The 10420-nt window shown below is 35.7% G+C and overlaps 1 long non-coding RNA gene across 1 annotated transcript; it reads left to right on the forward strand.

Annotated features, from left to right (window-relative positions):
* Positions 1-5313: 5313 nt before the first annotated feature.
* LOC113947363 lies at positions 5314-8081 on the forward strand. Its single transcript, XR_003527690.1, has 3 exons — positions 5314-5370; positions 5743-5844; positions 7783-8081. It is a non-coding gene; the product is annotated as an uncharacterized LOC113947363 (long non-coding RNA).
* The last annotated feature ends 2339 nt before the right edge of the window (positions 8082-10420 follow it).

Raw genomic sequence — 10420 nt, forward strand, 5'->3', positions numbered from 1 at the left:
CAGGTAAATTTGCTGTGGTCACCCAAAAGAAAATGCCTGACTAAGTTCAACTCATTAACTCTGTTAGATCTTTTTGCTTCATATAGGCAGAGATGCCAAAGAGAGAATAGATGCAGATCTCAGTGAATAAAAATGGTGTTTGCTTTGTTAGGAATGGCAAACAAAGCAAGATATATTGGCAGCAGCAACAAATGTATACGGAGATACTACAGATTTTGAAATGGAAGGCTGATGGGCCACCACAGTCATTTATACAAATATCTTACCTTGACTTATTCTCTGCCTCACACACCTTTGCTAACCTCCTCCTAAAAGCAGGGATGTTACTTACAAGGCAACTCACTGGTATTTAGAGACAGTTGGTCACATCAGCAACCTCTTCTGCTCAAATCCTGTGAAACAGCTCCCAGATGAAGTTTACTGGGAGGACTTATATAGAAGTGGCTTTTGCCAAAACTCCTCTGATATCAACACTAATCCAGCAACAAACAGTGAAATATTTCTTCTAAGACTCAATATTTGCTGACCAAAAACCATACCTGCCTAATACAGTGACAGTTTTCTTGAGAGAGATTATATTGAAGAAAGGGGATAAGAGTAATAACTCAGGTCATTAATTCCTGTAACTACTTTTTGAAATCTATTTTAAAGAAAAAACGGAGTTGTTAAAAGGTAGACTACCACACTTTACAGATTCGTTTGACATAGTTCAACAATTAGAGCGCTTTCAATTCAGGACCTTTTAAGATTTAATAGCAGTAGTAAATACAAGGTGCTAGTAATTATTATTTTTAAGGCAAGCAAAGCTCAGTAGAACTAGATATCAAAGACAAATATACAGTAATGGTTTGAAACACTAGGAAACAGCCTAGAAAGAGACAGGAGAGAACTTAAAGCATGAATGATGGTGCATAATTATGTAAATGAATTTTAAGGTAAGTTACATGTAAAACTAACAATGACTTATAATTGAAGAAATATCTGATTAAGAGTTAACATTTGCTCTGTGTTTTTTGGAATACTGTAGAGAGCCCTGGGTATCTCCATGCCATTAAGATATTGGCAAATCAGAGGGCATGCAGAAATTAGCAGCAAAAATAGTCAGGAAAGACAAACTGACTTTGAGAAAAGATTGACTCATCAGGAAGCAAGTACTTACAGTGCATAATTAAGTGTGCAGCCAGTTCCTGCAGTGGAATCTATTTTTTAACCTCTTAGAAATTTAGGTAGAAAAACTAGCTCTGTATGAAAATAAACACAACTCATCTGAAGATCACTGAAGGTTTTCTTTTCTTTTTTTTTTTTTTTCCAATCTTAGGAAATAATTTTTACACTCCAGGTCATTCACGTAGATGAACATGATATTACAGTTCTCAACTGCTGTCTTATGTGATCCTCTTGTTTTTAACAGTCACAATCAAGCAGTTTATTAAAGGCTTGGTAGGACTGCTGGTGACAACCTCTGTATTTGCTTTGCTAATGCTTCCTATTTTGAAGATTCACTGACAGTTTTTTTAGCAGCTTGAGCACCTTCAAGTTTTATTATCAGACTTCAGTAAGAGAAAAAATAAGTCAGGGAAATTCTTCTTCCTTGTCTCAGGAAATCAGTTATCAATGACAAAGTCAGAAAACATTAAAAATTCAAGTTCTACAGTAAAATGATGACAGTGTATCACAGTGGAAAAAGGATAATCAACAGAGTTTCTCCCATTCTGGTACTTGCGTTTGCCTGGAAAAAGGAATATCTTCAAGTTGTCCTAGCTATGCAAAAATGAGAGAGATGCAGGAAAGAGGTCACAGAAACAGGGATCTGAAGCTGACATTTGAAAAATCTATGATGGATCATGTCCACCTAATGTTGCATTGGGAACTTGCTACAGGAACACTTATGAGAATTTGCTTTCACCTTATTCTTTAGTTCTTATGAAAACAAAAGCTACCCCCAAAAATCTAAAAAATTACAAGTTTTGGCTTTCTATTTTAAAAGGACTAGGTTTCAAAATGTCTGCTTCCAAAGGGATTTCTCCATTGACTTTGCACAGTCATGGGTATTTATATTCCTCCTAGGCATACCTATGTATTCCTTCTACACACCTACACTGTATATAGTAAATCAGAATTAAAAACAAAACCTCTTACTTACTGGATTATTGCATTCTGTAGGTCCTGAGCAAGAGACTTTTATCAGCAATGCATGAGATACAGACATTGTACAGAGGATTGTACAGAGGATTTAACAGGTGGCCTAAGTAAGATGGGCTGAAGCACAAAGGTGAGAAAATTGAAGGTCTTCACTAACTTTCTGGGCAACATACCTTTCTACTTTCAAATCCAGTGATAGTACTGACCATGAAGTTAGGGAAAAAAGATATGCTTGCCAGACATTTATAAGAATGTGATGAGTTATAATTACTCTTGAGTCTTAGGATTTTGCTCTGTAGCTGTGTTGGCCAGAAGGCTCTGGTAAATACTCCTAAGGGAGTACAGTCATCAGAGGACTAGTCTCCATATTACCAATACGCAAGGAGGTACACCCAGTCCATTCTGTTTTTTGTGATCTGTGTAAAGAATAAAGTCTGACCATACTGACCATTACTCATCAGAGGACTAGTCTCCATATTACCAATACGCAAGGAGGTACACCCAGTCCACTCTGTTTTTTGTGATCTGTGTAAAGAATAAAGTCTGACCATACTGACCATTACTCCTGCAGGCATGAACCACCACGTTTATCAGGTCACTGCATGCTGACTTAGTTACTGGCAAAATTAAGGAATAAAACAATATTTTCCCTACTTAAAAACAACAACAACAACAAGAAACAGAAAATTCCCATTGAATAAATAGACAAATAAACAAACAAACAAACTAGATTATTCTAACTAGCAAGAACTTTCTTTAGTTTCTTCTAGCACAGTTAATGCTTCTAACACTTCACAAAGACTGTGACTCAGTGTTTCCCTTCTTTGAAGACATGCCCTTCGTGCCTGCAACATTTCTTGGAATTATTTTTTTGTACTACGTGTGTTTCCAAAGATGGATGTTCTTTCTCTCTGAGTAGGAAATGTACAATAAATGGAGTTACTGTGTACATTTTTAAATTTCCAAGCTATGGTCTCCATTCATATTTATTTACTCCTTCATGATTGTTTGTTTACAGTTCCTGCTGATCAGGCACTTTGATGTCATTATTATGGAGTAATATAAAACTGTATTCTTTTCTTCTCACTCTTCTTCCATGTCTCCTGCATTGCTTAATTTCCACATTTTATTAAAAAGACAAGATCTATTCTCTAGTCTATAAATATCTACCATGATTATATATTGATAATATTGAAAATAGAGATACAAGGTTGCATTACAACGTTAATTTATTTTTTTTTAAGGACAAGAAACTCAAAGTCAGCTCTGAAACTCCACCCTCAATTTGCAAAATGGGTATAGGTATTCCTGCCTATACCACGTATTAGACTACCCACTGGTTTGGGATTGCACTACTTGAACGTAAAATAGCAACAGCCAAGTTTTGACTGCAAAAGACCCTTATTTATCCATGATGGTAGACTTAAAATGGCCAGTCAGACTTTTATGAAAAGACAATAAAATACAGCCAATTCTTGAGCCAAGGCTTTAAAAATAAGTTTAAGCTCCAGATAACAGAATGTTAGATTGAAAAGAATAATAGACTGCTAAACAAGCCAGTGATTTAAACTTAAATGATATTCCTTTTTTAAAAAAACTCCACTCCCAAAAGTATTTTTTCCTGTTTTTACCCATGCAATATTAGTGAGGATTTCTTTTTTATCAGACACAAAAAACGTTCCAATATTTCTTGATGTTTTCCTTGTTTTGTTGTTTGTTGGTTTTTTTTAAACTGAATCCATGTTTCTAAGTATTGTCTATTGCAATACAATATTTTCAGAAAAATGCCTGTTAGAAAGTTTAGACATGGTAGTTCAACCGTAAGCTTCTGGGGATATCCACGTTGTATTATGTTTGGCTTAGATTGAGCAACTCCTGCTAGATTCAGCAAAAATAAAGCACAATGACCTGTTCAGCTGGACACTTTAGCAGCTGGTCTATAACTTAAGGAGAGTTTTCCTTTACGCTTTCTAAACTGTCCTGGGGATTGAATAGACAACATATAAAAATATGACAGGAAGATGATGGATTATGGGTCATAAGTCTCATTTCAGCCATACAAATAAAACATCGTACTTGTGTGTTATGATAATACATTTAATGGACAGAAATTAGCAGATGTTTATTGCATTCTAGTGTGCACAGCATACCAAAAATCACAGAGGAATGTTTAAGAGATTGTAAAGAGACTGTACCATTGGATGCCTGTAAAGCAGAGCTAAAGTAGCAAAACCACAGGAAAGCCAGTTTGGTAGTTGTCTGGCTTTGGTTTAATCATTCCTCTCTGCCAAATGCAGTCATTAAAGTGTAACAACAATTATATGCTTTTTCTGCCCCTTCCTAAGCAATACTTTATAGCTGTCAAAACATAAGGTTGTGGCAGACTCTTCTTAAAATAAAATGTCAAGACAAACTTAGGAAAAAAAGTATGAATGAAACTTTGTAGTTCAGTGCCATTCAGAATTCTATAAATTATCCAATATAACATATAAAAGTACTAAGATTTCGCCTTGCTCAGTTACAGTCTGGAACAAGCTTTTATATATAATGCATATATCCACACAAAGAGAAATGCAGCTTCATAACAGAACTACTTTATTTATATATTTGGATGCAAAAGCTAGACTTCATTAAAAGAAAGATTTGTGTGTACAGAATGTGTTGAAAACCACCTTAACCCTTTTTCCAGACAGGTAACATTCATTTTCAGGAACCTATGAATCTGTCAATTTTAGAACTCTACTAACATTCACCGAATTTTAAAACTCCCTGTTTCCATATGAAGCCATGTGCAGTAAATTTTGTCCTTGGCCAAACACAGACTTAGTGACAAAACTAATGGGTGTGTTCTCTTTTTTCATTAACAAATTGACAACATTTGCATATTAGCTTTTTCTTTACTGTTTGGCCTCTTCTCAATCATATACAAGCACATCTCTATAAGCATTATCTGCCAGAGATTCCTTTAAAAGTGGATTTAGAAATGTAGTCCAATTAAATCATAACCATGAGCTAATATATATAGCAAATATTGCTTTGTAGATGTGCATATTAGTTGAATATGCATGTATTTTAATAGAAATACAGGAACTCTAAGCAAAAATGTACAAATTATTGTAATGTAGAATAAAGAATCTATGTGTCTGTGCTGTTGATTTCATCACAATGCCTGCCTCATAGTGAATGGCAGCCCATACCAGGGTGTGTGCTCAGGTGTTGGCAGCCTAGGTTAGATTTGCTCTTGTTCCAATCTTTTTTTTTTCATGGCCATGGCTATTGTAGGCTTGACTTATGGTGGAAGAATGGCACTTAGCATTGCAAAATGCCTATTTGCCCATTTTGCAACATGATTTAAAACAGAAACTATAGAAGCAAGATGGCAATTGTCCATTTCCATTAATTTTTATACCTTCTTTCAGTGGTAGATCATCATGAAGGGAATTTGTCAAAGTGTTAGCTATAACAAGGCCACTATGTAGTTACTAGCAGTAGAGACTTACCTTAATTATAATTTTCATATTTTTTATTCAGGTTTTTTGCAAGACATATATGAATCACAGAAAAACTCGATCACTTTTGATGTATACATTTTATTTTCAGATGTCAATTTGAATCTTCTCCCAATGTCCCCAGTGAAACAATTTTGTGGAAAGTATCAGGACATGATATTGCTGTATTTGAGATAGCAGTCAAAAGGAAGAGGTGAGCATATCAGGTCTCACTATATTCTTTCCATACTTTGGGATTACCACAGACATTTTTTGATGCACTTTAGGTATTTCAAGTATCTGCAAATTGTACCCATCTATTATAAAATGATCTGATAAAACTGGAAAAATCACAGTTTTCTTAGGATCTGAATGGTGACTATGGGACTTTGTGCAATATTTTTCCATTTGCAGTCTTAGCTTGTATTACAATCATCATATTTTTCTATTATCGACAAAATTATTGGCACCATGAAGAGCCTGGGTAGGAATTTGTTGTTCATTTCCTTTTTCAATACAAGTACAGAAACCTATCAAATGAAATTCAAAGGAGCCATGTTCAAAACACACTAAGGGACGTGCAATAACAGAGAGATCTGTGGAACATCTTGCCAAAGGAAATTGTGGGTACTGAAGGATTACAGATTCCAAGGACAGTAGATTAATCTCATGGAAGAAGTGTGTTGAGGATTACTAATAGAGAGAAATCATATTCAACTCAACGTGCCTCCTGAGCTGCAAGTAAATAGGGGCTTGAAGTCTATTCAGATGAAATAACATAATTTTTTTTGTCTCTGTTCCTACTATGGTGAATAGCATTTCTGAGAACTCATATTTTTGGTCATTACTGGAGAAAGAACCCTGCTTCAGATGGACTTCTAGTCTGATTTTGTACAGCCATTCTTTAAACAATTCTCTGTTTTCATTTTGACCTCGACTACTTCCTCAATGCGTTACTATTTTCTGCTATGGAATGATCAATTCATAGGAGAAGATTTTTTCAGTTCCCAGAATTTCCTGTTCATCATGTTAAGAAGTTATGGTTTGGTGTTCTTTAGAGAATTTACAAACATTGTAAAATCTTATGAGAGGCACTGAAATGAGGTATATTCAGATTGGCGCTTTGTGTGTCTATTCATAATAACTTTTTCCAGATTTGTTGCTGATGCATCTGCTTTGAAGTAATTATTTCACAGAAGAAAAATGATGTAAAATAAACAAACTTTGTACTATGTAAATAAAAACTGTCTGCAAATATAATTTTGAAATTTTAATGATCTATTAGTTTTAGGTATTTTGTACTATGCTATAAATGGTAATTTGAAATTTTTTAGTTTTGTATGCCTTTCTAAGATTAAAACTGTTAGAGCTCTGTTTAAACCCCATGGAATAAGAACTAAAGAAGGAAAAATCTATGAAATGTCATAAGCATTCAAAATCTTCCCTAGATTTTAATTCCTTATTTTGAGTAATTTCTACTATGGAAGTCAGACCCAATGACATGCACTATGCTCTATCTCACAGCTGACAATACAGTGCCATCAAAATCATAATTGTTAAAAAAAAGAAAGATTAAACATCTTACTCTACAAGTAATACGTAATGTCATATACCTATTACTGAGAAGGCCCATCTTCTGTGACCAAAGAGAATAACCTGATTTGAACTAGAAGAAGTGAACAGAATTGTTAAACAATCCTTTGCATTTTAAGCAACATTTAATTAGAAACACACTTTAACCACCAAAATGATAAAAATCCAAGAGATTAAAATTTGAGTGTCAATTATCATAAAATTCATCATTGTAATTCTTATTAAAACTCAGTGTTTAGATAGGTAATGATTTTATAATATGGCAATTTGCATAAGGAGCCCTGAGATGGCTTATTATTTCGATCCTACACAATTACAATTCTAGCTCCATACATCAGAGCTCTTAGCAATGTAAAATCACTGTGCTAATTAATAAGCCATTTACTGACTGCAGCTAGTTATGGTGGTCCTGCAGCTGACCTTACGGAAGATGAGCCATCTCTGAAGTGCCTGTGTGTAACTACAAACATAATGATGTGCCAGGAGGGAATCATTAAAAATAATTTACACAAGCCTTCATTTACAAGATCTTTTGATAGCATGCTTCCCCGGTGTTTAGATCCACAGTGCAACCCCTACCATTTGGAAAGTGCCAAGCAGGAGAGTGAACGAGGATACCTAAGTGGTTAATTAAGAGCCATTCGGACGCCACAAGAGCCTCCTGAAAAATCCCTCTGATGTCTGCTGTGTCAAATGTCTCTCACAGGCAAAACCACAAGAGGTAGCTGCCATAGCAGGCTAATTATTGGGGACCAGGAGCAGCTGAGAATGGCCTGTCACTGAGGCTTGCTGTGAGCACCCAAGCCCAGAACTGAGCAGAGCAGCTTTTGTGTCATCGGGCTTGAGAGAAACAGTGGAAATGAGGCACTGTGATTATCAGAGGTGATTACATAAGCCATAAAACTGTGCAGTTTTAGATGAAATTATTCACTTGTGCTGTTTGATGCATTTTGTAACTTTTTACACTTTAACATAATTCCACCTCCAACACGTGTTTTTTTAAGACTTGCATTTTGAATGCCTTTAAGAAAACAATAACTTATAAAGGCCTTATAAGGATGAACAAAGATTTCAAAAACATCAAAGATAATTTTTATGACATAAAAATAATTTCAAACTACATAAAGAGAACCAAAAAAACACATTCAATCACACTACAGCATGAGACTACAGGAGAAAATATGAACATACACACAAAACAGTCTTCTAATTTCAGTACAGTCAGAACAACTAACAAGACTAAAAGAATATGTCACTGCCTCCCCACAGCAGCTAGATATGAACATCATAAAAACATGCATCTCATGATTTATTTCTCCTTCAGCCAAGTTCCTGCAAGGTGGAGGAAGAGAGCTGTTACCTTGTGTGGCATTTTATTAGTTTAGTGGCATTCAATTGGTTTATTAACCTACAAGGGATTTTCCAAATCTGCATGGGGGACGTGTCTTCTTTTCGCCAGCTTGTCAATTATGTGGCTAAGAGCAAGTGGTTCATACTCTGAGTGTGCAGACACTTCCCAAGTCTGTCTGATACCTTTTAAGTTTATTTTCTGAGCTGCCTTCCACAAGTACTGTGTGAGAAAACAGCATGAGCACATTTCTTGTGCGATCCTTGCTAGATTAGTAGATTAGTGCCTTGTGGCTGAGTGCCAAGACTGGGCCTGGGAAGATGAAGGCAGCAATGTATTTGCTCTATGACTATGTTTGTGCCTGTGTAGGTATCTGGGAGAAAGAAAGAGGAACCCACCATGTGCTTAGTATCTTATCAATGATACTGATAGGATTTTTAGTTTGCATGTGTGATTTTTTTTTTAAATATATCCCATCTTGGCAACTTTATTTTAGTAAGAGAAGAATTACTACCTTCTAGTTGGAAAGCACCCCCTTTCAGATCTCTGTGATGTTTTCATTTGAAATGTGTTAGACTTTGTCTCCTTTTTAGAAGAGCTGTGTAAACAAATTCTCATGACATAGAAAACACCTATCTGCTTCTTTTATAACCACATTACTTTGCAGGAAGAAAATATTCTTCTAATGAACCTACATGTTCCTCAAATGCATGAGGTAGCTTTCTTTCTAAGATTCTCCTATCATTTTGTAGAACCTGATTGAATAGAATTCACCTCTCCTTGCTACAAATTAGATGAATTGTCCAGAGTAATAATTTGGCTTCCTTCTGTAATCAGTGGAGACAGACAGCTTCAAAAGGGAGGTGGACGTGGGTTCATGCCAGTCAAATTGCACCTCTCTCATTAGACAAGACATATCACTTTCTCACCACAGACAGGGAATCAGCAGCCACATTGGTCTCTTAATTTTTAAAGTGACAAAAGTTCTCCTTTTCTGTAGTTTGTCTACAGTCTATAGAAATGGTGAGAATTGCAGCCATACTTTCACAGAGCGGAAGACCAAGACACAAGGAGAAGTTGGAGAAGCAGTGCCATGCATGCAGCCTAGATCCTAATGATTTTCAGACTTGACTGACTCTGTAGTGCTCATAAGTATAGAGAGACAGTAGGGCAAAACCTCTGCCCATGGTTCCAGTCTGCAGTCTTGCAAGGAAAGCAGAAATCCCATGGGGTGATGACAGCTTTCACAGCTATTTTCCTTTGCTGGGAACATAACAGTCACTTTCCTCTGGCCCTTCACCACTAGAAGTAGCTTCATACAGTTTAAACCACCATTTCTTTCAAACACCAACTTATGATGAAACAACTAGCTGTCTGTTTAATTAACCCAGGCATATGCAGACCTCTTGTAGAACTGTTTTTGTATTGTTATTTTTCAATCTACTCCATTTGTTGTGGCTGGTGACGTTGCTGTTAATTTCACTGACAACAAAAATGAGAGATGAGAATATGCCAATGACATGCAAAAGTAATATCAGCAGACAAAATTGGACCAAATTAGTGACTGGCTTATCACCAAGTCCTTACTGCATTTAAATAATTCTGTACCACTGAAAAGTTACAATCTCTAATCAACATACCCTACTATTTGATCTAAGAGGCACAAATAATAGCCTCCATTGTCAGATGAATTACATAACCTGTAGATACCACTGAATATTAAAAAAACTCAGTTAAACAAACTATTTTAAATGCAGACTTCCAGTCTTTCAGTCAAAAGAGAGAAGGGATAACAGTATACAACTATGATTCAGTGATTTTTTTCTGTATGTACCTTAAGATGCATGTT

The sequence above is a fragment of the Corapipo altera genome, unplaced genomic scaffold, assembly GCF_003945725.1.
Source record: "Corapipo altera isolate COAL_440 unplaced genomic scaffold, ASM394572v1 24b, whole genome shotgun sequence".
Classification (NCBI taxonomy): Eukaryota; Metazoa; Chordata; class Aves; order Passeriformes; family Pipridae; genus Corapipo; species Corapipo altera.